The sequence below is a fragment of the Balaenoptera borealis genome (assembly GCF_965194805.1).
Source record: "Balaenoptera borealis genome assembly, chromosome: X".
NCBI classification, from domain to species: domain Eukaryota; kingdom Metazoa; phylum Chordata; class Mammalia; order Artiodactyla; family Balaenopteridae; genus Balaenoptera; species Balaenoptera borealis.
In genome coordinates, this window is record NC_138881.1 from 85,200,010 (window position 1) to 85,224,988 (window position 24,979).

At 34.7% G+C, this 24,979-nt stretch overlaps 1 protein-coding gene across 1 annotated transcript in view; it reads right to left on the reverse strand.

Annotated features, from left to right (window-relative positions):
* Nucleotides 1–24,979, reverse strand: part of LOC309620732 (tigger transposable element-derived protein 1-like) — a 69,941-nt gene that overhangs the window by 15,746 nt on the left and 29,216 nt on the right. The window contains exon 2 of the mRNA XM_082377598.1: nt 1–24,838. This exon is cut by the window's left edge and continues 15,746 nt beyond it. The gene's annotated coding sequence lies outside the window, so the exon portion shown is untranslated. The remainder of the gene's footprint in view (nt 24,839–24,979) is intronic.

Here is a 24,979-nt window from a genome sequence, read left to right on the forward strand (position 1 = left end):
CAACCTGGCATTAATGGGGTAGAATGTGGCGGTGGCAGGTTGGGATAATTGGCACTCACCTCCCCCTTGCTCAGTTTTCATCCCCACTACAGAGCAACAAAGCACTACCTTACTCCCTTGTGTCAGTGGGGCCAAGCAAGAAGCTGATCTTACAACCTTCTCACTCAGAAGCAATGAGGGGGTGTGAGATGATGACCTCCTTTCATTGGGAAGGTGTCAGTAGTGCTGAAGGGAGAAGCTTAACTCCTGTACCCCCTGCCCCCTAGAGTCTACAATGAAGCAGCACTCCACTTTTTTGTTAACCAGCACTCCACTTTTCCTGGTGTGTGTCAGCAGGGCACAGAGGGAAGTTGAACACGTACAAAGGCAACAGTCCCTTGTACTGCACCTCAGTGGGGGATTAAATGGGACCACTGTCTCATAATATGATATCCAAAAATGTCTAGGATACAAGCATACTCACCTGTTATACCAAGAACCACAGATATCACAATATGAATGAGAAAATACAAATGGACAGATGCCAGTAAAAAGGTGAATCAGAATTTGAAATTATCTTAAAAAGATTTTAAAAGCAGTCATCATGAAAATTCTTTAGCAAGTACCTGTGAATTCTCTTGAAACAAATGAAAAAATATAAATTATCATCAAAGAAATATAAGTTGTAAAAATAATCCACTTTCAGTTCCAGAATAAGATGGGGTGGACCACTTTACCCCTCTTTTCTTTGAAACAAAAGTAAATATACTGAAAATAATTCAACAATCAATTATAAAATAACTTGAAAGGTGTGAAGAAGAAGGTTGACTGACTTTGGTCCTCCGTGGTTGTATAACAACACTGCATTATATTCCCTGTGCTTTATTTTTTTAATCTCTCATACATGCTGCAGTGGACAACAGAGCATCCTGAAACTGTCAACCACAATGGATAGAGAGACAAACACAACATAAAACAGGAAATGAAAAAAGAAAATCCTGACCGTGTTGGACAAGTCACTGGAAAGGGAAAGCCCAGTAGAGACTTGGGAGGCAGATTCATAACCAATGGCAGCAGTGGTTAATCCGCATACAGCAATATCAGTTGCAAAACACAGCTGGGCTATCCAATTTCCACCTAGCAGTGGTCAGCAGAAGTAGCACAATCTGCCATTAAAGCATCATTAGTAGACTCTACAAGGGCAAACCAATCACTGCCTCACATCAGCCAGCAGCAGTAGGCCTACCTGCCTGCATCAGAATCCCCAGCAGATCTTAGGTGGATAAAGCCATTTCCTGCCTGAAAACTTCTGGTAGTGGTGAGTATGATCTGCATGCAGCAGTGGCAATAGTAGAAACAATGAAGGGTCAGGTCACCTCCTCTCCACTCTCACTGACAGCCAGAGAAGTATTTGAAGAAATAATGTCTGAAAACATCCTAAACTTGGTGAAAGATACAATATGTTCACAGCATCATCACTGGTAGAGCCTGTGGACCAATCCATTTTCTTTCCTACAAACACAGAGAGTGGCAGGTCTGATCTACCTATAGTGGGGCATCAGGAAAGTCCAGGAGAGCTGCTAAAATATATATGCTAAAGCTTGAAAGAGTGACAGTTTGGCAAAATAGATAATTTAAATAGAATGAAGTCTCCTAACATAATATCCAAAATTGTATCCAGGTATAATAAAAAATCACTAGTCATATAAGAAAAATGATAATCACAACTTAAATGAGAAAATAAAATGGACAGAAAACTATTAGATACATCAAATATTGATATTATCTGACTGCAATTTTAGAGCAGCTATCATAAAATTATGTCAGTAAGTAATTATGATTTCCTTTGAAATGAATAAAAAGTAGAGAAACTCAGAAAAGAAATATGTTATGAAAAGATCCCAATATGAATTAAGAATTGAAGAATAAAAAAAACAAAATAAAAAATTACTGGAAAGGCTCACTAGTAGGGATGACAGAAGTTAAAATCAGTTAAACTGATGACAGTGGAACAGAATTTCCATGATATTAAGAACAAAAGTAAATAGACTGAAAAATAAAAATGAGCAGAGACTCAGGAACCTGTGAGATAATAATCCAAGATTTAATATTTATATCATTTGAGCCCTGGAAGTAGAAAAGAGAGTGATTGTGACTGAAGAACTATTTGAAGAAACAATAGCTGGAAACATCCAAAATTTGATAAAAGGCATAAACCTATAGATTCAAAAAGCCAAGTAAATATCAAACAAGATAAACTCAAATAAATCCATGCCAAGACATGTCATAATTAAAGTTCTGAAAACTAAATAAAAAGAAAATAAAACCTCAAAAGCAACCAGAGGAAAATGACTCATTACCAATAGGGAGATATTAATTTAAATGACAGTGGCACAACATTTTCTCAAATACTGATAGAAAAAACACTTACTGAGAATTCTATAATCAATGAAACAATTCCTCAGGAATAAAAGGTATGAAGAGATATTCTTAGATAAAAGAATGCTAACATAATTTGTCCCTAGTAAATCTTACTTTGACTAATGGCTAAAGAAAGCTTTTCAAACAAAATAAATAAGAAGGATTGGAAATTGAAAAAAGAAAGGAGAACAACAGAATGGGTAAGTGTAGAAGTAAATAAAAGAGATTTTTCTTCTTCCAATGAATTCCTTAAATCATATATGATTGTCAAAGAAGAAATTATAACATGCATTGTGGTGTTTGCTGTATGTGGAGAAAATAACAGAGACAATTATATTTAATAATTGGGGAGGGTAAAGGGACTCAAATGGAAGCAGTTTCAATACTTCACTTAAAGAGGTAAACCACTGAGTATCAGCAGTTTGTGATAAGCTACATATGTATATTGGAAAATCTAGAGAAGCCAAAAGAAAATTAAACAAAATGATTTACTCAAAACAAATATAATTAAAAAAAAAAAATGAAACCCTAAAAAATCAAGTAATTTACAAGAAGCCAAGAAAAGAGAAAAAGAGAGTAGAGAAATGTATAGAGTGCAAATAATAAAATGTCACACTTAGGTACAAACATATAATTATTTTTTTTAAATTTAACATCTTTATTGGAGGATAATTCAACTACAATTGTGTGTTAGTTTCTGCTTTAAAACAAAGGGAATCAGCGATACATATACATATACTCCATATCTCCCCTCTTGCATCTCCCTCCCTCCCACACTCCCTATCCCACCCCTCTAGGTGGTCACAAAGCACCGAACTGATCTCCCTGTGCCATGTGGCTGCTTCCCACCAGTGATCGATTTTACATATGGTAGTATATATATGTCCATGCCACTCTCTCACTTTGTCCCAGCTAACCGTTCCCCCTACTCATGTCCTCAAGTCCATTCTCTAGTAGGTCTGTGTCTTTATTCCCGTCATGCCCCTAGATTCTTCATAACATTTTTTTTTTAGATTCCATATATATGTGTTAGCATACTGTATCTGTTTTTCTCTTTCTGACTTACTTCACTCTGTATGACAGAATCAAGTTCTATCCACCTCACTACAAATAACTCAATTTCGTTTCTTTTTATGGCTGAGTAATAATCTATTGTATATATGTGCCACAACTTCTTTATCCATTCATACATCGATAGACACTTAGGTTGCTTCTATGTCCAGGCTATTGTAAATAGAGTTTCAATGAAAATTGTGGTAAATGACTCTTTTTGAACTATGTTTTTCTCAGGGTATATGCCCAGGACTGGGATTATTGGGTCGTATGGTAGTTCTATTTTTAGTTTTTTAAGGAACCTCCAGACTGTTCTCCGTAGTGGCTATATCAATTTACATCCCCACCAACAGTGCAAAAGGTTTCCCTTTTCTCGACACCCTCTCCAGCATTTATTGTTTGTAGATTTTTTGATGATGGCCATTCTGACTGGTGTGAGTTGATACCTCACTGTAGTTTTGATTTGCATTTCTCAAATGGTTAGTGATGTTGAGCATTCTTTCAGGTGTTTACTGACATTCTATGTATCTTCGTTGGAGAAATGTCTATTTAGGTCTTCTGCCCATTTTTTTATTGGATTCTTTGTTTTTTTGATATTGAGCTGCATGAGCTGCTTGTAAATTTTGGAGATTAACCTTTGTCAGTTGCTTCATTTGCAAATATTTTCTCCCATTCTGAGGGTTGCCTTTTCTTCTTGTTTATGGTTTCCTTTGCTGTGCCAAAGGTTTTAAGTTTCATTAGCTCCCATTTGTTTATTTTTGTTGGCCTGTGAAGCTATCTGGTCCTGGGCTTTTGTTTGTTGGAAGATTTTTAATCACAGTTTCAATTTCAATGCTTGTGATTGGTCTGTTCATATTTTCTATTTCTTCCTGTTTCAGTCTCTGATGGCTGTGCTTTTCTAAGCATTTGTCTATTTTTTCCAGGTTTTCCATTTTATTGGCATTTACTACTTGTAGTAATCTCTCATGATCCTTTGTATTCCTGCAGTGTCAGTTGTTACTTCTCCTTTTTCATTTCTAATTCTATTGATTTGGGTCTTCTCCCTTTTTTTCTTGATGAGTCTGGCTAATGGTTTATAAATATTGTTTATCTTCTCAAAAAACCAGCTTTTAGTTTCATTGATCTTTGCTACTGTTTTCTTCATTCCTTTTTCATTTGTTTCTGATCTGATCTTTTTAATTTCTTTCCTTCTGCTAACTTTGAGGATTTTTGTTCTTTCTCTAATTGCTTTAGGTGGAAGGATAGGTTGTTTATTTGAGATGTTTCTTGTTTCTTGAGGTAGGATTGTATTGCTATAATCTTCCCTTTTAAAACTGCCTTGCTGCATCCCATAGGTTTTGGGTCATCGTGTTTTCATTGTCATTTGTTTCTAGTGTTTTTTTGCTTCCTCTTTGATTTCTTCAGTGATCTCTTGGTTATTAAGTAGTGTTTTGTTTAGCTTCCATGTGTTTCTATTTTTTACAGATTTTTTCCTGTAATTGATATCTAGTCTCATAGTGTTGTGGTCAAAAAAGATACTTGATACGATTTCAATTTTCTTAAATTTACCAATGCTTGATTTGTGACCCAAGATATGATCTATCCGGGAGACTGTTCCATGAGCACTTGGAAAGAAAGTGTATTCTGTTGTTTTTGGATGGAACATCGAATAAATATCAATTAATTCCATCTTGTTTGATGCATCATTTAAAGCTTGTGTTTCATTATTCATTTTCATTTTGGATGATCTGTCCGTTGGTGAAAGTGGGGTGTTAAAGTCCCCTACTATGATTTTGTTACTATCGATTTCCCATTTTATGGCTGATCGCATTTGCCTTATGTATTGAGGTGCTCCTATGTTGGGTGCATAAATATTTACAATTGTTATATCTTCTTCTTGGATTGATCCCTTGATCATTATGTAGTGTCCTTCTTTGTCTCTTGTAATAGTCTTTATTTTAGAGTCTATTTTCTCTGTTATGAGAATTGCTACTCCAGCTTTCTTTTGATTTCCATTTGCATGGAATATCTTTTTCCATCCCCTCAAATTCAGTCTGTATGTGCCCCTAGGTCTGAAGTGGGTCTCTTGTAGACAGCATATGCACGGGTCTTGTTTTGGTATCCATTCAGCCAGTCTATGTCTTTTGGTTGGAGCATTTAATCCATTGACATTTAATGTAATTATCGATATGTATGTTCCTATTACCATTTTCTTAATTGTTTTGGGTTTGTTATTGTAGGTTTTTTTCTTCTCTTGTGTTTCCTGCATAGAGAATTTCCATTAACATTTGTTGTAAAGCTCGTTTGGTAGTGCTGAATTCTCTTAGCTTTTGCTTGTCTCTAAAGGTTTTAATTTCTCTGCTGAATCTGAATGAGATCCTTGCTTGGTAGAGTAATCATGGTTGTAGGTTTTTCCCTTTCATCAGTTTAAATATGTCCTGTCACTTCCTTCTGGTTTGCAGTTTCTGCTGAAAGATCAGCTGTTAAACTTATGGGGATTCCCTTGTATATTATTTGGTTTTTTTTCCCTTGCTGCTTTTAATATTTATTCTTTGTGTTTAATTTTTGATAGTTTGTTTAATATGTTTCTTGGCATGTTTCTCTTTGGCTTTATTCTGTATGGGGCTCTCTGTGCTTCCTCGACTTGATTAAATATTTCCTTTCCTGTATTAGGGAAGTTTTCAACTATAATCTCTTAAAATATTTTCTCAGTCTGTATCTTTTTCTCTCCTTCTGGGACCCCTATAATTCGAATGTTGGTGTGTTTAATGTTAGCTCACAAGTCCCTTAGACTGTCCTCAATTCTTTTCATTCATTTATTTTGCTCTGCAGCGTTATATCCTTTATTTTATCTTCCAGGTCATTTATCCGTCCTTCTGCCTCAGTTATTCTGCTATTGATTCCTTCTAGAGAATTTTTAATTTCATTTATTGTTTTGTTCATCATTGTTTGTTTGCTGCTTAGTTCTTCTAGGTCCTTGTAAAATGTTTTCTTGTATTTTCTCCACTCTATTTCCACGATTTTGGATCATCTTTACTATCATTATTCTGAATTCTTTTTCAGGTAGAATGCCCATTTCCTCTTCATTTGTTTGGTCTGGTTGGTTTTTTCCTTGCTCCTTCATCTGCTGTGTGTTTTTCTGTTTTCTCATTTTACTTAACTTACTGTGTTTGGGGCCTCCTTTTCACAAGCTGCAGGTTCATAGTTCCCGTTGTTTTTGGTGTCTGTCCCCAGTGGCTAAGGTTGGCTCAGTGAGTTGTGTAGGCTTCCTGGTGGAGGGGATTAGTGTCTGTCTTCTGGTGGCTGAGGCTGGATCTTGCCTTTCTGGTGGGCAAGTCCACATCCAGTGGTGTATTTTGGGGTGTCTGTGACCTTAGTATGATTTTAGGCAGCCTTTCTGCTAGTGGGTGGTGTTGTGTTCCTGTCTTCCTAGTTGTTTGGCATAGGGTGTCCAGCAATGTAGCTTGCTGGTCGTTGAGTGGAGCTGGGTCTTGGCATTGAGATGGAGATCTCTGTGAGATTTTTGCCGTTTGATACTACATGGAGCTTGGAGGTCTGTGGTGGACCATTGGCCTGAACTTGGCTATCCCATCTCAGAGGCACAGGCCTGACACCTCGCCTGAGCACCAAGACCCTGTCATCCCCACGGCTCAGAATAAAAGAGAGAAAATAAGAAAGAAAGAATGAAAATAAAATAAAATTATTAAAATAAAAATTAAAAATAATTATTAACAATAAAAAAATTAAAAAGTAATAAAAAAGAAACAAAGAAAGAAGAGAGCAACCAAACCAAAAAACAAATCCACCAATAATAACAAGCCCTAAAAACCATAGAAAAAATACAAAAACAACAAAAAAGGGCAGACAGTACCCTAAGACAAATTTTAAAAGCAAAGTTATACAGACAAAATTACAAACAGAAGCATACACATACACACTCACATAAAGAGAAAAAGGAAAATATATATATATATATCACTGCTCCCAAAGTCCACCACCTCAATTTGGGATGATTCGTTGTCTATTCAGATATTCCACAGATGCAGGGTACATCCAGTTGATTGTGGAGATTTAATCCACTGCTCCTGAGGCTGCTGGGAGAGATTTCCTTTTCTCTTCTTTGTTCGCACAGCTCTTAGGGTTCAGCTTTGGATTTGGCCCCACCTCTGTTTGTAGGTCGCCTGAGGGCATCTGTTAGCACAGACAGGACATGGTTAAAATAGCAGCTGATTAGGGGGCTCTGGCTCACTCAAGCCAGGGAGAGGGAGGAGTACAGAATGCAGGGTGAGCCTGTGGCAGCAGAGGCCAGCGTGTCATTACAACAGCCTGAGGAGTGCCGAGTGTTCTCCTGGGGAAGTTGTCCCTGGATCATGGGGTCCTGGCAGTGGCGAGCTGCACAGGCTCCCAGGAGGAGAGGCATGGATAGTGACCTGTGCTTGCACACAGTTTTCTTGATGGCTGCAGCAGCAGCCTTAGAGTCTCTTGCTCATCTCTGGGGTCCGCACTGATAGTTGCAGCTTGCGCCCATCTCTGGAGCTTGTTTAGACGGTGCTCTGAATCCCCTCTCCTCTCGCACCCCTAAACAGTGGTCTCTTGCCCCTTAGGCTGTTCCAGACTTTTTCCTGCACTCCCTCCCGCCTAGCTGTGGTGCACTAGCCCCCTTCAGGCTGTGTTCACGCAGCCAACCCCAGTCCTCTCCCTGGGATCTGACCTCCAAAGCCAGAGCCTCAGCTCACAGCCCCCACCAGCCTTGGCTGGTGAGCAGACAAGCCTCTCGGGCTGGTGAGTGCTGGTCAGTACCAATCCTCTGTGCGGGAATCTCTCTGCTTTTCCCTCTGCACCCCTGTTGCTGCACTCTCCTCCATGGCTCCAAAGCTTCCCCTCCACCCACATCCTATCTCCCCCAGTGAAGGGGCTTCCTAGTGTGTGGAAACTTTTCCTCCTTCACAGCTCCCTCCCCCTGGTGCAGGTCCCATCCCTATTCTTTTGTCTCTGTTTTTTTCTTTTTTCTTTTGCCCTACCCAAGTATGTTGGGAGTTTCTTGCCTTTGGGGAGGTCTGAGGTATTCTGCCAGCGTTCAGTAGGTGTTCTGTAGGAGTTGTTCCACATGTAGATGTATTTCTGATGTATTTGGGGGGAGGTAGGTGATCTCCATGTCTTACTCTTCTGCCATCTTGACGGTATCCCCTATAGTTACTTTAAGTGGTCCATATACACCAAATAAAACATAGAGTTTCTCCCAGGTGAGTTTAAAACATTACTATATGCTCTATACAAGAAATGCACTGCAAGCACGATAACATAGGAAGGATTGAAAGGAAAATAATGGCAAAAGATATATCATACTAACATTACTCAAAAAAAGCAAGAGTGGCTGTATTAATATAAGATAATGTAAACCTATTGAAAAAGAAAATTTCTAGTGACAAAGAGGCACATTGCATAATTCTAAAAGGATAAACCAACCAAGAAGACATAAAAATCCTAAATGTGTATGTACCAAACAAGAGGACTTCAAAATACATTGAAAAAAACTGATAAAGCTGAAAGGAAAAATAGCTAAATTCATAAATATAATTTGAGATTTCACCTTCCCATTACCAGTAATTGATAGAATTACTAGACAGAAAATTAGCAAAGATATTGAACTCAATGACACATCAATGAATAAGATCTAATAAACAGTTATAGAACATTTCACTCAATAACTGAAGAATACATATTCTTTGTAAGTACCCATGGGATGTTCACCAGGATATACCATACCTTGGGTAATAAACTTCAACATATTTTTAAAAAGTTGAAATAATACAAGTATATACTGTGATCATAATGGATACAACATAAAAATAATAACAGAAAGACAACAGGAAAATCTTCAAATACTTCGAAACGTTTTTAAAAATACAAATTTAAAGAATCCACGGTCAAAGAAGATGTCTAAAAAAATAAAGCACTAAATAGAACTGAATGAAAATGAAAATACAACATATCAAATTTCTGGGATGTAACTAAAACAATGTTGAAAGAAGTTATAGTACAAAACGCTTACATTAGTAAAGAAGAAAGTTTTCAAGAAAGGAGAAAAGAAGAAACTCAAAACTAGCAGAAAGAAATACATTAAAAAAATAAATAAGAGCAGAAATCAATGAAATTACAAACAAGAAAGCAACAGAAAAAATCAATTAAAATACTAGCTAGTTATTCAAAAAATTTAATACAATTGTCAAATCTCTATCAAAAGTGAAAAAGATAAGAACAGCAAAATCCAGTGTAAAACGGGGGCTGTCACTACAGATCCTGCAACCACTAAAAGGATAATAAGGGAAAAATATGAACAACTTTGTGCTCCTAAATTGGGAAGCTTAAAAGAAATGGACCAATTTCTTGAAAATTACACACTACCAAAACTCAACCAAGATGAAATAGTGTGAATAGTTCCATAACCATTAAGGACATTTAATTTGTATTTTAAAAATTTCCAAAATGGAATCTCATGTACCAGATGGTTTCACTGGATGGTTCTAACAAATATTTATGAATTAATTCCAATTAATTTAATTAATAACATTTGTTTTAATCACCTACTATTCACTCCATTGGTGAAAGAGGGTCTCCCACCCTAAATAGTAAAAGATGGCAGGACACCTGACACCCAAAATGGACAGATAACATTAGCAGCAGTTTGTTAATGACAAATACTCACATCCTGGGGAGGAAGACACTGCACATCATGCAGAAGTGCACAGGGGTTGGACTCATGAGTAGATTGAACCAACTGGGGATGTGGAAGGCAGGCTTCATAGTAACCAGAGGGTGAGGTGACCCTTGGTTCCCAAGGGAGGATACAGTTTGCTTGTTTGAATAATTTCAAGGGCACACAGGAAGGTAAAACCCATCAGGTTGAGGACCAGGTGGGTGACATCTGGTCTGGCTGATCTGGGAACTAGCTAGGTGGGCAACCTTTCCCTCTGGGTTGAGGACCTATCTGGTGAGAGCAAAGGAATGCATGGCTAGGCCTTTGCAGCCCTGTGAAGCTCTATGTTAGAAAGGTAGAATTTGAAATTTCAGGGGTTACAACAGCTTCTTCCAGAGAATAGCTGAAGAAAAAACCACTTCTCAACTAATTTTATGAAGTCATTATACATTAATACCAAAACCAGACAAGGAAAGAAACAAAAAGAAAACTACAAACCAATATCTTTCATGAACTTACATGTATAATGTAACCAACATTTTATATGCAAACTGAATCCTTCAATGTATAAAAAGAATTATGCAATATGACCAAGTGAGATTGATTCCAAGTATGCAAGACTGGTTCAATATTCAAAAATCAATCAATGTAATCTACCATATCAACATACTAAAGGAGAAATATTATATAGCCATACCAAATGATTCAGAAATGGCTTTTGACAAAATCTAAAACCTGTTGATGAAAAAAAATCTCAGAAAACTAGGAATAGAGAAAAACTTGCTCAACTTGATAAAGAACATCTACAAAAACCCTACAGCTAACATCATACTTAATGCTGAAAAACTGAATGTGTTCAGCCTAAGATCAGGATCAATAGAAGATTGTTTGCTCTCACCATTTCTATTCAACATTCTAATGGAGGTCCTAGTTAAGGCAATTAGACAAGAAAACAAAAGTCAAACATATAGGGAAGGAAAAAAATAAATCTGTCCCTATTTGTAGATGACATGATTTTCTATGTATAAAATCCCAAGATGTCTACAAAAATAACTTGTAGAACTAATGAATTCAGCAGGTTCACAGAAATTATGATCAACACACAAAAATCCATCATATTTTTATACACTAATAATTACCACATGAAAAATGAAATTTAAAAATAATACAATTTATAATTTTTCCAAAGAAATTGAAGTATTTAGGTTTTTTATAGCATAAAAACAAGCCTATTCGAAAATTTTATACTAAGACGTAAGACCTAGAATATCTAAAACAAAATCTTTAAATACTAAAATTAAGTGGGAGGAATTGCTCTACCTGATATTAGGGTGGCCTAGGTAGCTAGAGTAATCAAGGGACTGTGATATTGGTGGATGGATAGGCAAATAGATCTGTGGAACAGAAAAGGTAACCCAAAAATATAAAATCCATCCAAATTTGCCCAAATCATTTTTGAGAAAGGTGCAAAAGCAATTCAATGGAGAAAGGATATCATTTTCAACAACTGGTGCCAGAGCAATGGGACATATATAAGCAAAAAAATAAAAACAAACTAACAAACAAATAGATAATATGTGCACACTAGTGCTCATGTGCACACACATACACACCCCATAACCACCATGAAGAGTAAAAATCCAAATCAAAACAGAAAAAAAAAAAACAAAATAAAAAGCCACCCCTATCTAAACTTCACACCTTATACAAAATTTAACTTGAAATTTATGATGAACTTGACATCGACAGAAGGAAAAAAAATTACTAATTGGACTTCATCAAAAATTTTAAAGGTTGTTCTGAAAAAGACCCTGTTAGGAGGATAAAAAGGCAAGCTACAGGATGAGAACAAGTGTTTGCAAGCAATATATCCAACAACAGACTAATATTTTGAAAAGAATTATCAAAACTCAATAATAAAAATCCAAACAATCCAATTAGAAATGGACAAAGGACATGAACAGACATTCCACCAAAGAGGATATACAAATGACAACTAAGTACATGAAAATATATTCAACTTCATTAGCCATTAGAGAAATGTAAATTAAAACCATAATTAGTTATCACTACAGACACGTCAGAAAGGGTAAAATAAAAATGCAGTGACACCAAATGCTGGCAAGGATGCACTAAAATAAGATGACTCATACATTACTGGTGGGAATGTAAAATGGTACATCCACTATGGAAAAGTTTGGTAGTTTCTTATAAAATTAAACATGCAACTACCATAAGACCCAGCATTGCACATTTGGGAAATTAACCCAGAGAAATGAAAATTTATGTTCATACTAAAACGTTTATGGGAATGTTAATAGTAGCTTTATTCATGATAATACAAAACTGGGAACAACCCAACTATCTTTCAATGTGTGAATAATTAAACAAACTGTAGTACATCCATACCATGATATAAATCCCTTGAACAACTTGGGAGTTAGGGGCGCTGACTTTCCATGCAGTCGAAAATGCGGGTATATCTTATGGTTAGCCCTCCCTATACAAGGGTCCTTTGTATCTTGGTTCTTCCCTATACATGGTTCAGCATCTGCAGATTCAACCAATGCCAGATTGTGTAGTACTGTGTCTAGTGGAGAAAAGAAAGTGTTGTTCAAGGGTCCACTGTACTACTCAACAATAAAAATGAGTGAATTATTGATACAAACAGCAACTTAGATGAATCTCCAGGGAATTATGCTAAGTGAAAAAAACCAATCACGAAGGTCACATATTTTAAAATTGTGTTTATCTAACATTATTGAAATGACAAAGTCATAGAAAAGGAGATCAAATTAGTGCTTACCAGCAGTTGGGAATGAAAATTAGGGGTAATATTAATGCATGTGGTTAAAAAGGGTGGAGGATCCTCGTGGTGATGGAAGTTTTCTGTATTAGTATCAATATCCTGATTTTGATATTGAACAATGGTTTTGCAAGTGCTACCATTGTGGGAACTTGGGGAAAGGGCATAGGGATGGATCTCTGTGTTATTTCTTACAACTGCCCATGAATTTAAAATTATCTCAAAATAAAATGTTTAATTAAAAAAAAAGTTCTCCACCCACTAATAATATCCCAAAGTATGTTCTTCACAAAGTGGAAGAATCCATAGCTTTCATTCACTGAAATAGCTGCCTTTTGGTGCTCAAGGTTGGGCTGGAAGGGTCTTTTACCCTTTGTGATAATGTTCCCTTCTGTATACTGCTTTGTTTAACAAGCATGTAGCTAATTAAGTTTGTAAGCACAAATATATCTCAATTTCCTGAGCTCTTTATATTTCTTCCAGCTACATGCTCAGAATTTTATGTTGTTTTAGGATTATTCTTAATGCATATATTTCTCTTCAGTTGTTACATGATGCACTATTTTGTTATTATTATTTAACTCAAACTTTGTGCTTAGCAAATAGTAATTTGAGTAACATGAACCATGATAAAGAAACCATCAGGAACTTATGAGCTAGCAAATATTTTGCATAAAAGAAAGAGAATAGGCCAGATCATTCATGTATTATCTGTTTTGTGCTGCTGCAAGCAAACCTAGTTTGTACAGCTTCCACCTGCTACAATATTGTTATGCTATAGCTATAATGTTTCTGTGGATCTTTTAAAACCTTTTGCATAATTATCAGCAAGTAGTCTGTATCCTATCTCTTTGCTCTTTCTTGCATGCAGAACATGTTTCCTGCAATCTGTTCTCTTTTTGCTGAGTGTCTTTCTTAAAGAAATCATTTTACACTGACATGGAGTAGACAGTAAAAGAGTCCTGCTGGGTGCCCTCACCATAACCTGATTTCCTTCCTATTTGTTCCATCGGAAATGGTTACCTGCAGTGTTTAAACACAATTTTAGACTGCTGATTCAGAACTAAACAACTTAAAAAGCATATAGAAATGGGATTTGCAGGATCATTTGGAACATTAGAGCTTTTGCTCGAAGCATTTTTGAACAGAAGTAGTTATTTTTATGTAGTGACAGTAAAGTTTGGGACGCAGAAATTCAATTCTGTTGTCCTCGTCATGATTTACCATTCATGAATCCTAGATGCTATGCCCCAACATGTTGGCATGTGTAATTATTTTAAAATGTTCCTATTCACATAAAATTCTTCTCACAGTCCCTTAAATACTTAATGGATTTTATTTCCAAAGGCATTTCTAACTAATTCTACAGATACATACTTCAGTAAGCTCTGAAGAGCTCTTGAGATTGTTAAGCTTGGAATCATTTGGAGACGTGGTTGTGATTCAAGCCCAAAGTTCTCATTATCAGATGGTTCTTTGGTGACCTCTGTGAAAAGAGATCCCAGGGTCTTAGTCATGTTCCTGAAGTAGAGGCAATTGCTACAGAAAAATCACAAAAGGGTAATTGGTCCCATGTAGTGCCAAACTCAAATGAAAGTCCAGGTACTGAATGAATCACAAACACAATACAAACCGGCAGTGTGGTTAGCTCACATGGCTGCTCCCCATTCAAGATCGAGTTAAAAAGTAAGATTTATTTCATTATATTTTCATTTTATTTATGGTTACCTTTGCTGTGCAAAAGCTTATAAGTTTGATTAGGCCCCATTAGTTTATTTTACTTTTGCTTTTATTTATATTGCCTTGGGAGACTGACCTAACAAAATATATCTACTATTTATGTCAGAGAATATTTTGCCTATTTTGCCTATCTTATCCTCTAGGTGTTTTATATGGTGTCATGTCTTGTATTTAAGTCTCTAAGGCATTTTGAGCTTATTTTTGTGTAGGGTGTGAGGGGATGTTCTAACTTCATTGATTTACATGCGGCTGTCCAACTTTCCTAACACCACTTGCTGAAGAGACAGTCTTTTCTCCACTGTACATTCTTGACTCCTTTGTCAAAGATTAATAGACCACAGGTGTGTGGATTTAGTTCTGAGCTCTCTATTCTGTTCCATTGACAATGGACTGGGAGAAAATATTTGCAAGTGATTCGACCAACAGGGGCTTAATTTCCAAAATATACAAACAGCTGATACAACTAAATAACAACAACAACAACAAAAACAATCCAGTCAAAAAAATGTGCAGAAGACCTAAATAGACATTTCTCCAAAGAAGACATACAGATGGCCAACAAGCACATGAAATGATGCTCAACATCGCTAATTATTAGAGAAATACAAATCAAAACTACAATGAGGTATCACCTCACACTGGTCAGAATGGTCCTCATCAAGAAGTCTACAAATAAAAATGCTAGAGAGGGTGTGGAGAAAAGGGAACCATCCTACACTGTCAGTGAGAATGTAAATTGGTACAGACACTATGGAAAGCAGTATGGAGGTTCCTGAAAAATCTAAAAATATTGTTACCATATGATCCAGCAATCCCATTCCTGGACGTATATCTGGAAAAAATAAAAGTTCTAATTTAGAAAGATACATGTGCCTCAATGTTCATGGCAGCACTATTTACAATAGCCAAGACATGGATGCAACCTAAGTGTCCATCAACAGATGAATGGATAAAGAAAATCTAGTGTGTATATATATATATATATATATATATATATATATATATATATATATATATATATATAATGGAATATTACTTAGCCATAAAGAAGAGTGAAATAATGCCACTTGCAGCAACATGGATGGACTTAGAGATTATAATACTAAGTCAGAGAAAGAAAAATATGATATCACTTATTTGTGAAGTCTAAAAATAGTACAAATGAAAGTATTTACAAACTGAAGCAGATTCACAGACGTAGAAAACAAGCTTATGGTTACCAAAGGGGAAGTGGGGGGGAGGGACAAATTGGGAATATGTGATTAATAGATGCACACTACCATATATAAAATACATGAACAACAAGGATTTACTGTATAGCACAGGGAACTATATTCAACATCTTGTAATAAACTATAATGGAAAAGAAAAAAATGATTTATTTCAGAGGAGGTTGTCAATGTAGCAACTCTCAGCATTAACAAGGCCATTCGTTTTTTTTAAAGTCTTTGAGCAAGAAATATGTCATAGATTTCTAGGCCATGTAGCCAATACAAATATCCTGGAGTTCCAGTTACTAGAATACTAAATTTTCAGTTGATTAGAAAAGATTATGTGATGTGCCCATACCATAAACTAAGATATCAAAATGGTCTGCAGTGGTAATTTTTTTTTTCTGGGATTGTGATTATGGACTGAACATTTGTTCTTTGGGAAGTTTAAATAATTTTTATCACAAAGTCTAATAGAGATAGATTTACATTAGCCTATTTATTTTCCCAATACCACTTCATCTTAATACTTTGATTTTATAGTAAGCTTGGATTATCAGTAGGGCAAGACCCTTACCGCATGTTTTCTTAATAAGGCTTTTGTCATTTTTGGCCCACAGCTCTTCCATATACACTAGAATTATGTTGTCAGTTGCACAAACTGTACCCTTGGGATTTTATTGTAATTGAATTCAGTCTACAGATGAATTTGGGTAGAATTGGTATCTATTTTAATATTATCTTCCTATTAATGAACAGAGTATATCCATACATTTATTTTAGATCTGTTTAAAGTTTAATACTTTTCTACAAAAAAGGTCTTACATTACATTTCTTCCTAAATGCCTATGTATTTTTGTTGTTACTGAATGTGACAACTTTAAAATGAAATGTTCCAACAGTTACTGGTGTAAAGAAATAAAATGGACAGTGATATATTGACATTATATGCCACAAACATGCTGTATTTTTAATAAATTATAATAATTACTATATAGACTGAACTGGACTTATATGTATACATAATCATATTGTCTTTGAATATTGTGTCATTAACTTCTTGTGTTTTCTTCAGAGAATGTGTTCTTTATATTACAAATTTGTTGAATTTTTTAACACTTACATTATAGGCTTATAATATAAGGATTATATTACAAGATATAATCAAATTCATAATTTTGGGATGTGCATTTTTAAAAGTATGCCTTTTCATTTGGTGGAATTTCTTGTGATTTGTTGTATAAGTGTCTATTTCTATTCATTTAGTTTAGTATAAATGATATTCTCTATATTTTTCTTAACAAATTTTAAAGACAATATATACTCTTACCATCTTCATGAACAATTCAAGTGATTTAAGATATGTTATTTTCAATCATCTCTACAAACGTGTATAATATATTTGTCTTCTGTTCGAGTTCTAGCTTGTCTTTTAACTCCAGAAATTAGAAACTGTATATTATCCTATTCTTGAGATATTGAACTAATCTTACATTTCTGGGAGAAATCTATTTAGTCATACTATATCATCCTTTAAAAATATTGTTAGATTCAATTTGTTAATTAATCATTAAATGATTTGCATCTATGTTAATGGGAGATACTGATCTATAATTTTCTTTTATTGTAACAACTTCTTCAGGATAAAAAAATAAGATTATAAAATAAAATATGCTGGAAAGTGTTCTCATTTCCTATATTTTTTTGAGAAACTTTGTGGAAGATTGGTGTTATTTATTCTTAAATTTTTGATATGTGGTCTTGGAAGTCTCTTTGTGAGGAGATGTATGATGACTAATTCAATCTTTTAGTAGATGTAGGACTATTAAGATTTTAAATTTTATCTTGTGTCACTTTTAATGTATTGTTTTCAAGGAATGTAACCATTTCATCTGGATTGTCTAATCTGTTAGCATAAAGTTGTTTATAATATTCTTTTTTTTTCTTTTAATGGATGTAGAATCTGCAATGATAAGCCCTATTTCACCCTAACGAGGATTTGTATTCTCTTTCCTTATTACTTATTAGTCTAGCTTAGAGTTTATGAATTTTGTCAATCATTTTAAAGAACCATATTCTATTTTTTTGTTATGTAATTGATTTCTACCAATGTCTTCAATACTTTATTTTTCTTATTTTGGATTTAGTTTTTCTGCCTTTGTAAGGTAGAACATTAAATCATTGAATTAGACCAGTTTTTTCTTTATGTATTTAAGCTTTTAAGCTATAAATTTTCCCTTAAGCATTGCTTTATCTGCAACCCATAAATTTGACATGTATTAATTTCATAATTTTTAAGTTTGAAACATTTCTGATTCTACTTGTGATTTCTTCTCTAACCCATTGTGTACAGAATTTACTGAGTTTTTTCTAAATATCTTATTTTTCTTGTTTTCTTTAAAAATTTTTATTGGAGTATAGTTGATTTACAAAATTGTGTTAGTTTCAGGTGTACAGCAAAGTGAATCAGTTATACATATACAAATATCCACTGTTTTTTAGATTCTTTTCCCATATAGGCCATTAGAGAGTACTGAGTAGAGTTTCCTGTGCTATACAGTAGGCCCTTATTAGTTATCTATTTTATATATAGTAGTGTGTATATGTCAGTCGTAATGTCCCAAGTTATCCCTCCCCCCCCATTCACCCCTGGTAACCATAAGTTTGTTTTCTACATTTGTGACACTATTTCTGTTTTGTAAATAAGTGCATTTGTAACATTTTTTAGATTCCACATATAAGCAGTATCATATGATATTTGTCTTTCTCTTTCTGACTTACTTCACTCAGTATGACAGTCTCTAGGTCCATCGCTGTTGCTGCAGATGGCATTATTTCATTTTTTTATGGCTGAGTAACATTCCATTGTATATATTTACCACACCTTCTTTATCCATTCCTCTCTTGATGCATATTTAGGTTGCTTCCATGTCCTGGCTATTGAGAACAGTGCTGCAATGAACATTGGGGTGCGTGTATCTTTTTGAATTATGGTTTTCTCCAGATATATGGCCAGGAGTAGATTGATGGGTCATATGGTAGCTCTATTTTTATTTTTTTAAGGACCCTCCATACTGTTCTCCATAGAAGCTGTACCAATTTACATTCCAATCAACAGTGTAGGAGGGTTCCCGTTTCTCCACACCATCTACAGCATTTATTGTTTGTAGATTTTTTGAGGATAGGCATTCTGACTGGTGTGAGGTGATACCTCATGATAGTTTTGATTTGCATTTCTCTAATAATTGGTGATGTTGAGCATCTTTTCATGGGCTTTTTGGACATTTATTTGTCTTCTTTGGAGAAATGTCTATTTAGATCTTCTGCCTATGTTTTGGTTGGAGGAATCAAGCTCTCTGACTTCAGACTATACTACAAAGCTACAGTAACCAAGACAGTATGGTACTGGCACAAAAACAGAAATACAGATCAACAGAACAGGATAGAAAGTCCAGAGATAAACCCACACACCTACGGGCAACTAACCTATGACAAAGGAGGCAAGAATATACAATGGAGAAAAGACAGTCTCTTCAATAAGTGGTGCTGGGAAAACTGGACAGCTACATGTAAAAGAATGAAATTAGAACACTCCCTAACACCGTACAAAAAAATAAAATGGATTAAAGACCTAAATATAAGGCCAGGTACTATAAAACTCTTAAGAGGAAAACTTAGGCAGAACACTCTCTGATATAAATTGCAGCAAGATCTTTTTTGATCTACCTCTTAGAGTAATGAAAATAAAAACAAAAATAAACAAATGGGACCTAATTAAAGTAAAAAGCTTCTGCCCAGCAAAGGAAACCATAAGCAAAACGAAAAGGCGACCCTCACAATGGGAGAAAATATTTGCAAAAGAAGCAAGCAACAAGGGATTAATCTCCAAAATATACAACAGCTCATGCTGCTGAATATTTTCCTTGATTTTTATTTTAATTCTTTTGTGATCAGAGAATATATTCTGTATGATTTTACCTTTTTAAAATGAGTTGAGATTTATTTTTCTGGCCTAACATGGTCTACTTTTGGAAAGGGCTATGTCCTCTTGAAAAGAAAATGTATTGTGAAGAACTTAAGTATAGTGATCTGTAAATATTACTTAAGTCAAGGTGGTGAATAGTGTTATTTAGATGCTTTATATCTTCACTTTTTGTCTAATTTTTCTACAAAATAATGATGGGGATCAGAGAAAAAAAGAGAAAGATAGAGGTGAAGCTGTCCAATTATAACTGTGTTTTTGGCTTCAATTCTGTCAAATTTTTTTACATTTATTATGAGGCTCTGTTTTGAGGTGCCTACATACTTCTGATTGTCAACCTTCATGCTGGATTGACTCTTTAGTCATTACAAAATTGTCCCTCTTATCTCTTTACACTGAAGTCTATTTTGCCTGGTATTAATATAGCATTGATAGGCCTACTGACAGCATGATGTCTATTTTTTCCCATCCATTTATGTTGAAACTGTATCTTTATATTTCACATATGTCCATTTTATATAGTTATAGTATCTTGTACTTAGTGACTCAAGTTTATGCAGTCTTTGGAGTCTCAATATAGTATATTTTTTCTGTTGATTCTCACATAAGATGTCTTATTTACTTATGTGGGTTTTTTGGTTTTGTTTTTTTTATTTTGTTTTTGTTTTTACTATGAACTTATGTTTGGTGAAATGTTATCTGTGAGACATTTTGTTCGTGAGAGTTTAAAATGCTTTCCATTATAGAAGATATTGGTTATTCATGCTAGGTTTTGGGGGGCACTACCAATACAGGAAAGTGTAAACTAGGGGTTCAGCTTTGATTTTTTTTATTGTGATAAAATATGCATAACATAAAATTTATCATTTTTAAATGTACAATTTTGCAGCATTAAGTCTATTCACATCGTTGTGCAACCATCATCACTATCTATTACCAGAACTTTTTCATCATCCCAAACTGAAACACTTTACTCATTAAAAAATAAACCTCCATTCCCTCCTCCTCCTAGACCCTGGTAACCACTATTCTACTGTATGTCTATATGAATTTGACTATATTAAGTACCTCATACAAGTGGAATCGTATAATATTTGTCTTTTTATGTCTGACTTATTTCATTTAGCATGTCTTCAGTATGAACGTCCATATTCTGCCATGTATCAGAATTTCATTCCTTTTAAGGTTGAGTAATATTCCATTATATTTATGTATAATATTCCACTGAATGTATGTATGAATGTTTATAAAACATTACATTTATCCATTCATCTTTTGATGGATATTTGGGTTGTTCCCTTATTTTGGCTACTGTAATAATGTTGCTATGAAAATTAGTGCGCAGATATCTATTTGAGTCCTTGCTTATAATCCTTTTGTGCATATACCTAGAAGGAGAATTGCTGAATCATACAATAACTAGATGTTTAATTTTTTGAGGAAATGCTGTACAGCTTTCCACAGAGGTTTCACCATTTTACATTTCCAATAGCAATGCACAAGACTCCAATTTCTCCACATTCTCAACACTTGTTTTCTGTTCTGGGGTTTTTAAAATAGCCATTCTGAGTGGGTTCAACTTGCATTTCCCTAATGACTAGTGATGTTGAAGATTATTTCATGTACTTATTGGCCATTGGTGTATTTTCCTTGGAGAATTGTATAACAATTTTTAAATTGGGTTTCTTTTGTTGTTGTTCTTGTTGAGTTGTATGAGCTTTTTATATATTCTGACTATTAATCCCTTATCAGGCATACAATTAGCAAATATTTTCTCCTATACTGTGGCTGCCTTTTCACTTTCTTGACAGTGTCCTTTGATGCATATGTTTTTTTTTTTTTATTTTGATGAAGTCCTTTTTATCTATTTTCTTATGTTGCCTGTGCTTTTGTTGTCATAGCCAAATCCAACGCCATGACACTTTTCCCCTATATTTTCGTTTAAGTTTTATGCTTTTAGTACTTATATTTAGGTCTTTGATCTACTTTGCATACACTTTTATATATGGTGTAAAGTAAGTGTCCAACTTCGTTCTTTTGCACATAGATATCTGTCCTTTCCCCATTAATTTGTCTTGGCAACCTTGTTGAACATCACTTGGCAGTATATGTGAGATTTATTTCTGGACTCTCTATTCTATTCCATTGTTCTATGTATCTGTCTAAATGTCAACAACACAATGTTTTTATTACAGTAGATTCATAGTAAGTTTTGAAATCAGGAATTATGAGTCCTCCAACTTTGTTCTTTTTTTTTCAAAATATTTTTGGCTACTCAAGGTCATTTGAGATTCCATATAAATTTCTCTATTTTTGAAAAAAATTCATTGGAATTTTGATGGCAATTACATTGAATATGTAGATTGGTTTGGGTAATATTGCCATTCTTAACATATTAAGTCTTATAATCCATAAACAGGAGATGTATTACCAATTGTTTATGTCTTCTTTAATTTCTTTCAGAACTGATTGTAGTTTTAAGTATTCATGTCTTTCACCTTCTTGGTTAAGGTTATTCCTAAGTATTTTCCTTTTTCTTGATGCTATTGTAAATTGAATTCATTTCTTAAATTCCTTTTCAGATTTTTCATTTTTAGTGTATAGAAACTAAACTGATTTTTTGTATATTTATTTTGGATTTGCAAGATGATTAATTTGTTTATTAGTTCTAATAGATGTTTTGTGGAATCTTTTGGGAATTTCTACATATAAGATAATTTCATCTGTGAAGAGATCATTTCACTTCTTTCTTTCCAATTTCGACATCTTTATTTCCTTTTCTTGCCTTTCTGCTCTGGCTAGAACTTCCAGTTCTTTGTTGAATGAAAGTGGCAGAATTGGGCATCCTTGTCTTGTTCCTGATTTTAGGGAAAAACCTTTCAATCTTTCACCATTATGTTTGATCTTATCTGTGGGTTTTTCTTACATGGCTTTTATTATGTTGAAGAAATTTCCTTTCATTCTTAGTTTGGTGAATGTTTTCATCATGAAAGGTGTTGAAATTGTCAAGTGCCTTTTCTGCACCAATTGAGAAAATCCTGTGGGGTGTTTTTCCTTTACTCCATTAATGTGGTGTATTATACTGATTGATTTTCATATATTGTATTACCCTTGTATTCCAGGAATAAAATACATGCTCATGCTATATAATCCTTTTAATATGCTGCAAAATTTGATTTCTTGGTATTTTGTTGAGGATTTTTTTTAACTTATTTTTTATTTTGGTTGCACAGAGTGGCATGCAAGATTTTAATTCCCCAACCAGGGATCAAACCCATGCCCCCTGAAGTGGAAGCACCGAGTCTTAACCACTGGACCTCCAGGAAAGTCCAAGTTGAGGATTTTTTAAATCAATACTTAACAGTTTTATTATTATGTGTCTCAGCATGGGTCTCTGGGTTATCCTGCTTGGAGTTTGCTGAGCTTCTTTTATTTACATATTCAGATTTTAAAAATCAATTTTGGGATGTTTTCAGCCATTATTTCTTCAAGTAATCCTCTGCCCCTTTCTCTCTTCTCCTTCTGGGACTTCCATGGTGTGTATATTGGTCTACCTGATGGTGTTCTGTAAATTCCCTAAACTCTGCTCACTTTTCTTCATTCTTCTTTTTTCTTTTGGTTTCTCAGACTCAATAATTTCAAATGACCTATCTTCAAGTTTGCTGATTCTTTATTCTGCCTCTTTGAGTCTGCTGTTGAAGCTCTCTAGTGAATTTTTCAATTCAATTATGTTATTTTTTAGTTCTATAATTTCTGTTCAGTTCCTTTTTATAATTTTTATATTTTTTTTAATATTTTCATTTTATTCATATATCATTTTCCTGAGTTCCTTTCATTATTTGTATATTTCTTTAGCTCTTTGTGCATATTTAGGACAGTTGTTTTAGAGACTTTACCTATTGAATCTAATTCCTGTATCTCTTCAGGGAAGGTGTCTGATAATTTATTTTCTTCCTTCAAATGGGCAATATTTTCCTATTTCTTTGTATGCCTTTTGATTTTTATTGTCATTGAAAGTTGAGCATTAAAAAAAAAAAAAAACCAGCTGCTTCTCTCAGTCTTGGTGGACTAACTCTGTGCTGAGATAGTTCTTCACTAATTACCTTGGTGTGGTGCGATCCTTGCAAACAGCCAGAAGTTAAAGTCTTCTGAAAACTTTTCTGAGCATACATTTTGCCTGGGCCTGTGTGATTTTTTGATTCCCCTGTATTACATGGTTTCTTTTGAATGTTTAATTTCCCAAATAGTCTCCCTCTAACTTTTTCTGAGTTCCTTAGTTGGTCTCTGGTATGTTTCCACCTGCAATCTCTTCCCCCAGGTGTCTGTGGATCTTATTTTCCCTGTAGCTTTCCTGAGAAGTGCCTGCTGCTTCTTCTCACCTGATATCTGAGTTAAGTGAAATGGGGATAATTCTTTCAGGTATCCCTCACACTGGTTAGAATGTTGAAAACATGGTCTGTTCTACTCCCTCCTGTTTGAGGGAGTAAATTGGGAACTGAGTTGTTGTCTCCACCTGAACAATACTTTGCCATGCTAGGGACAGTGTGGGACATGGGTGAGTAAAAATGCCATAAAATTTCCTGCCATTGTTAATGTGGATTTTTCTTAATTGGGTGTTTTTAGGTTGCCAAAGACCTTTGACTGTTCATCAGAGTTCCTATGAGGTTATTTTACCCAGTTTTGTTATTTTTGATATTTTGATGGAGAAACAAGGTCCTGGGGCTTCCTAGTCCATCATTTTATGATATCATTCTTGTTTCTCATCTTTGACTTTTGGAGGCCACACAGTTTGATTCAAGCCTCAGATTCACATGAGGGCTATCTTGTGTTTAAGGATCCTCAGAGCATGCTTTTTCTTTCCTCAAAAAGCCAAGTTCAAGTTAATCAGGTGTTTTAAACTGCTTCTTTTAGTGAGAAATTAATCTTTTTTCTTATTCAATCAAACTGAGGGTATGGCTCTTAAGATATACCTTCTTTTTTTTTTAATTTTTATTTATTTATTTATTTATTTATGGCTGTGTTGGGTCTTTGTTTCTGTGCAAGGGCTTTTCTCTAGTTGTGGCAAGCGGGGGCCACTCTTCATCACGGTGCGCGGGCCTCTCACTATCGCA